This window comes from Gorilla gorilla, chromosome 14, assembly GCF_029281585.2.
Source record: "Gorilla gorilla gorilla isolate KB3781 chromosome 14, NHGRI_mGorGor1-v2.1_pri, whole genome shotgun sequence".
NCBI lineage: Eukaryota > Metazoa > Chordata > Mammalia > Primates > Hominidae > Gorilla > Gorilla gorilla.
The window spans coordinates 121,513,814-121,520,633 of NC_073238.2; positions in this window are offsets into that span (position 1 = coordinate 121,513,814).

The following is a 6,820-nucleotide window of genomic DNA, read 5'->3' on the forward strand; positions in this document are numbered from 1 at the left end:
TCCCCCAATCTCTCACAATACCATTAGCTACCTTAAAGGAGCAGATGCCGCCTAATTAACATTTCCTCTCTTGATGTCTCCCTGCAGTTCTTCCTTTCTATCATTCTGTTTTTAGATTTACAATGAGTTTGTAAATTTACAAAATAATGATTTGTTATGTTAATTGAAAATGCAGTGATTTTTTCCCCCTCCTGTTGTTTTCTCTCTCCCTGTCCATTTAAGCTGTTAATAAATAAATTAATAACAACTTTCACTGGCCAGGTGTGATGGCTCACGCCTGTAACCCCAGCACTTTCAGAGGCCGAGGCAGGCGGATCACCTAAGTTCAGGAGTTCGAGACCAGGCTGGCCAAAATGTTGAAACCACATCTCTAGAAAAATACAAAAAAAAAAAAAAAAAGCCAGGCATGGTGGTGGGTGCCCATAATCCCAGCTACTCGGGAGGCTGAAGCAGGAGAATCTGCTTGAACCTGGGAGGCGCAGGTTGCAGTGAGCCGAGCTTGCGCCACCGCACTCCAGCCTAGGCAACAGAGCAAGACTCCATCTCAAAATAACAATAATAATAATAACTTTCACTATAGAGTCTCTGTATGTGCCAGGCACAGTTCTATGTGTTTATACAGATAAACTCAGTTAATTTATATGCCCCTCTACAGTAAAAAAAAAAAAAAAAATCCTGTGAGGTGGATACTGTTTTTAATTCTTCCTTACTGAAGAGGATAGTCTTTAATTAGAATAATTAACTTGTCCGAAGTTACTGAACCAGGTGTGTTTATTCGCTTAAAATAGGGCCATGTGTTAAAAAAATCTTCAAAGGAACTTAGAAGATCTGAGGCTTAGACAAAATGATTGGGAGAATGATTGAGATAGAGTAAGATAGAGATGTCCTCCCTCTCTGCTAGAAAAAGATTTCCCTGGCTGGGTGGACTGCCTGAGAGCAAGGCTCTGGAATAAGAGCAGATGTGTCAAAGAGGACCAGGCAGGGGACTCCACAAGGTGCCTCCCAGCGAGTTCTGGGCAGGTGGCAAAGCCCAAGAAAGGCTTTTTTGGTGAAAACCCAAGGAAGATGTCAAAAAAGAAATGGCCCCGGTGATTCCAGGACTCTTAATGGTATAGAAGTCACAGGAGGATTCTCAGGGTCTTCAGAAGTAGAGCTACGAGACCTGAGAGGCCAAAGGACAGAAACCAGCACCATTTCACGGCACACAGGTTCTATCTCCAGCCTAAAATCACAGAGGCCTATAGACATCCCAGCAGATACCTGCAGAGCCAGGTGACCTGAGAGAGCCACAAACCCTCCCTGGGGTCCCTGTCCCCTTCCCATGCTAAGACAATCCCCATGAAAAGTTGAAAGAAACACAAAATTGACTGAGATTAAGGTTCTCCTGTCCTCATGGAGTAATGGCTTAAAATGAGAAAGTGGATGCATTGTTGAGAAATATAGACAGTTGCATTTCTTGTCCACAGCTTGATGCTATGCATGTCAGGAGGCTGACACGAATGTATCTGATGCATTCATTTAAAGCTTTACCACTTCTATAGAATTATTGCTGTACTGCTGTGAAGAAACTTTGTTTTCTTCTCTTTTGAAATAATTGATTTTATGATAGGTTATCTGACTTTTAAAACTATCTGCTACTTATGTAGTAGATTGCTATTCAGGAATATCAATGGTGGGAACAATTCAGGGCATCTGAGTGACTGCTAAAGTTTGGAAAGCCCCCCTTAAAAATCACATTACATCGCAAAGACTCGATATGTATGATTTAAATAAAGCGTAAAAGAAATGTATGCTATCAGAAGTCAGAAAAGTGGCTGCCCTTAGGGGTGGGGGTGTTTACTGGAAGGGAGGATGGGGGAGTATCTGGAAAAGTCATTATTATGAATTGAATTATTTTCCACCTCCTTTCCCCTGCCAAAAATATGTTGAAGTGTGATCCCCAGTACCTGCATATGTGATCTTATTTGGACATAGGATCTTGGCAGATGTCATCAAGTTTAATTCAATATGACCAGTGGAGAGGATACCCCGAGATGCACACACACAGAAAGGCCGTGTGAAGCTGGAGGCCGAGATTGGGATATGCATCAATGAGACAAGGAACAGCATGCACTGCCAGCCATCACCAGAGCTCGGAGAGAGGCACGGGACAGATTCTCCCCCATGCCCACCAGAAGGAACCAGTCCAGCCAACACCTTGATTTCAAACTTCTAGCCTCAGAACTGTGAGACAATAAAGTCCTGTTTGCAGCCCCCCAGTTGGTGAGACTCTGTTTCAGCAGCCCTAGGAATTGAACGCACAGGTCATGTTCTGTCTCCTGGACTGAATGCTGGTTACACGAGAGCTTGTGAAAATTCAGTGAGATGTGGACTTACCAATTGTGCATGTTTCTCTTGTATACAACACTTGAACAAAGGAATCAAAAAATATATGTCACAAAGCAGATGCTTGGAGGAAGTGTTGGAAAAGCCCTTTCTTGCACTTAGCTGGCAGAATGAATTCCACTCTTCTGTGGTCACTACCTTCCTGCGCTTTGGAAGGTACTTTGAGGGGAACCATGTGAAAACACGATGTTCAGAAATGGTCACAATAGAAGCCATGCAGAGAAAGTGAGTGTAACTGAGAGGGCTCACATTTCACGGAGAACGATGGTCCTCTCTTAGAGGACAAATAAAGGGAAACAATGGTTTGTAAATGTGAAGGAAATTTGATTTCTCTTTCCTTGTGCTTATCTGTTCACCTGATCACCACTGTTGAGTCGGCTGTAATTGGAACTCGTTCTTTGCCAGGCCCTGCGGTTGGGGGGATTTGCTCACTTCTAGCAGCCCCCCGCTTTGTTTCCTAACAGATGCCCCCTGTTTGTCATGGAAGCTTCCACAGATAAGAGAAAAGGAGAGTGGAAGGAAGCGCAAAGAAGTCTGAGCCGCAGGGAGTCCCTCCAGACCCGGGAAACACTTGGAAACTTTTCTTACAACTGTCACTGGTATTAACTTCTAACCCATTAAACTCGCTTACAGGATAGCTTTAGTCAATGAAGCAGGATATGGCCTTTTCTTGGCCTCTACATTTCCAATTCCAGCAAAATGAATGAAACACAAAAAGTTCACAGGGGGATCGGCTGGGGAGGCAGAGCTGGGAGCTGGTGTCGGAAAGAGCTTTTAACTGGCCTGACCGTTACTGTCCTTTCCCATTTCAACTGTTATCTGCCCATTAACTCCTTAAGTTTGTTCATCCATCCATCAAAAAGAAAAGAAAAAAAATCCCAAATGATGTGTGAAAAGATCTTCTGGGTGTTGCTAGGTCTAGCGTGTCATCTCCTAAATTTGTCCAAACGTGATTGGCTTCTCATCGAGACAAAATGACTCTGTTTTATGAATGGTCATTTGTGATTTCTTAAAACTTTTATCTTTAAGATTTCTTTGAAGTATTTGAAATTATTTCTGTTTCTAACAAAATGAAGAGGTAACTTCCCCAAAATATTGCAGGGTGAATTTTTATAAATGAAGAGTGTTTATGATCAGTTTTCAGCGATTGTATAAGGATTACTCATACAATCTCACATGACTTTCTTTGAAGTGTGTCAAGTTAATGATTCTGCTTATGGTGTAAGGACAAAGTATTTAATAAAATATTTAGAACTTCGATTTATAAAATAAAAACAAGCTAATTGTTTATAGGTATCCATATCTATTTGCTAAATTTATATGTGATAGGTCTTTGCTCAGATCTTTGCTAACAAAATTCTGTTGAGGTCCAAAAAAAAGTTAATTCTTGATAGTAAAAGGGATCCAGCTGATAGGTTTGAGTAGCTAAGAAATTCAAATAGAAGTAGCACTCAATCTGGGTCAAAGGTATTCATTCACTCCATTAATTGATATAACATTCAATGAAATTATTAATATAAGAGATGTAAAAGATTAAGTCCCTGCACCAAAATCTCTACAGTCTTGGAAAAGATATGAATATCAGATTAAAGCAACCTAAATACACTTCAAGACAGATGTGAAAATCTTATAATCTGTACATAGCAATTGCTGAGATGATGAAAGTATACATAAAATGTCCAAGAACTTGAGACAGATGCATTTCCTTCATGATCGTTACACAGAGGCGACAACATCTGATGTTTTATATCATTGGCCCTTCTCATTTATCCGGGCTTTGTGTCCCCACCCACAAAATAAGATTTAACTTCCAGATAATCTCTTTACAGCCATTATCTCCTTTTACTACTATTATCTCATGATTATTGTTTGGAGCATGAGAACAATTTCTCATATAGAAAATAAAGAGGCCAGGTGTGCTGGCTCATGCCTGTAATCCCAACACTTTGGGAGGCTGAGGCAAGCAGATTACCTGAGGTCGGGAGTTCAAGACTAGCCTGGACAACATGGTGAAACCCTATCACTACTAAAAATACAAAAATTAGCCAGGCGTCATGGCGAGCGCCTGTAATCCCAGCTACTCAGGAGGCTGAGGCAGGAAAATGGCCTGAAACCGGGAGGTGGACATTGCAGTGAGCTGAGATTGCACCACTGCACTCCAGCCTGGGTGACATAGTAAGACTTGGTCCAGAAAAAAAAAAGAAAGAAAGAAAGAAAGAAAGAAGGAAAGAAAGAAAGAAAGAAAGAAAGAAAGAAAGAAAGAAAGAAAGAAGGAAGGAAGGAAGGAAAGGGAAAGAAAGAAAGGAAGGAAAGAAAGAAAGAAAGAAAGGGAAAGAAAGAAGGAAAGGGAAAAAAGAAAGAAAGGGAAAGAAAGAAAGAAAGAAGGAAAGAAAGAAAGAAAGAGAAAGAAAGAAAGAAAGGAAAGAAAGAAAGAAAGAAGGAAAGGGAAAGAAAGAAAGAAGAAAGAAAGAAAGAAAGAAAGAAAGAAGGAAAGGGAAAGAAAGAAAGGGAAAGAAAGAAAGAAAGAGAAAGAAAGAAAGAAAGAAGAAAGAAAGAAAGAAAGAAAAGAAAAGCGCAGTTTGGTCACATGCCTTTAGTACAGTGTCATTTTTTAGGACAAAACTCATTTTTTACACTGAATCATCTGTTTACAATATTAATAAACTGGCATGTTAGGGCAAGGGCTGCCTAGTATGTGACGAGCAGGATGTGGACAAGAATCAGAATCCAAATTCAATTTTAGACACAACCGCTATTTAACTTAGCTCAGCAAACAGAATTCAATATGTGCCAAGCACTGTGCTACGTTTTGGGATTTGAGGATCGGTATCCTCTGCATGTATTTATGTGCCTGGTATGGCCTATATTTGCCACCTATGTCTAGTTCACTTTCTTACCTAGGATCTCCCTTACAGTAGGAAACATGACATCATTTGAATGAAAGAGTGAATATTAGAGGAAGGCCTGGCTTTGTCAGAGTCCAGTCCGATAAAGAAGATGAGTGTGGATACAACTATGACAGCATCAAACTGAGCACACTCGTAGACACAGAAACACGTGCACACACGGTCTAGAGTCGGGTGAGCTAATTCTGGCTCCAGGAGTGGGCTGGATGTAGGCGGGGAAGGGGATTCGGTTTAAGTGGGGGGACGGGGGACCCTTTTATGTAGAAAATGATGCTTTCCCAGTTAACTAATTACTCCAGAAACCCTCGAAACTGTATTTCCCACTCTCAGCACAGCTCTACAAGTGTTCATAGCCACCCTTTCAAGTAAACAAAGTAATGTCACACTCATGATGGAATGATGTCTGTCCAGGAGACTCTTCCGGAGCTAACAGAAGGCACAAATAGGAGCAGCTCGCAGAGCTAAGGCCAGGAGGTAGGTCAGGTGCATGGTGACACTCGAGAAAGGTGAAAGCACAGCAGACCTCCTTGCCATAAAACTGTGCCTGCAGCAAGGCCTGAGCACAACCATATTGGAATGTGAAGATCCTGCAAGTCCAGCATGCTGTCTACACAGCTGCCTTGTATTTAAATTGTTCAAAGACTTCTTTTCCCCCTAATCTGCTAATTCCTCAGTTCCTCTGGTGTTGAGATTCCCAGAAAAGTCCTCTCAGGAGAGCTGATAACTCTATCTACACTAAGAACCAGCAAGCACTTTTGTGTGTTGGGGGGTGGAGGTGGGGTTGGGGGAGGCAGGCTGGAACACTATTTTGTATCTTCTTTTTCCTCTATATTTTTCCCTACCCAGGATTCCAGCAGGCAGCTATTGCTCTGGGAGCTTTTGCCTGAGGAAGTTGTGCAAGGCTAGAAAATAGGAGCTGCTTCTCAAAGCTCTGATTTTCATTTGCAGAAGTGTAAGTATGTGCAGAGTGAGACTGCCCCGATTGCACCTGGTGGGCTTTGGAGAGCAGGCAGAGAGCCCAGCTGAAGGAAAGAGCTGTTCCCAGAGTCAGGGGAGGAAGGAGGTCTTTGGTCCTCGACTTGCAGGAACCTGCGCCCTGGCTACGTGGAGTTGGCTGAGCCTCCAGACCTGCAAGGACCACATGAGACCTGGAAAGATCTCCACAAGCCCTGGGGACAGAGGATGACACAGTAGTATCTAAGATTGCATTCCCCAAAATGCTGGTGCCCTGGTGTGGGGGTCAAAGCCAGGGAAGCCAGTTTACAGAGAATAAAGTAACATTCCTTCCCCACTTCCTTCTGTTGGCTGAAAGTAATTCCTTCTACAATAATTATGTTATATTTACTGTTTTACATAAAACACAATGAGTTCAACTGATCAATTTTCAATTTATCAATTTATCAAAATAAACATGCTTATAAATGGATTTTAATTAAAGCCTAGTTATTGGGGGAAGTGGGAAAAATACCTATAGCTTCCAACAAACTTCTGTTCCTTCATTATTTAATATATTTCATATTTAATAATGT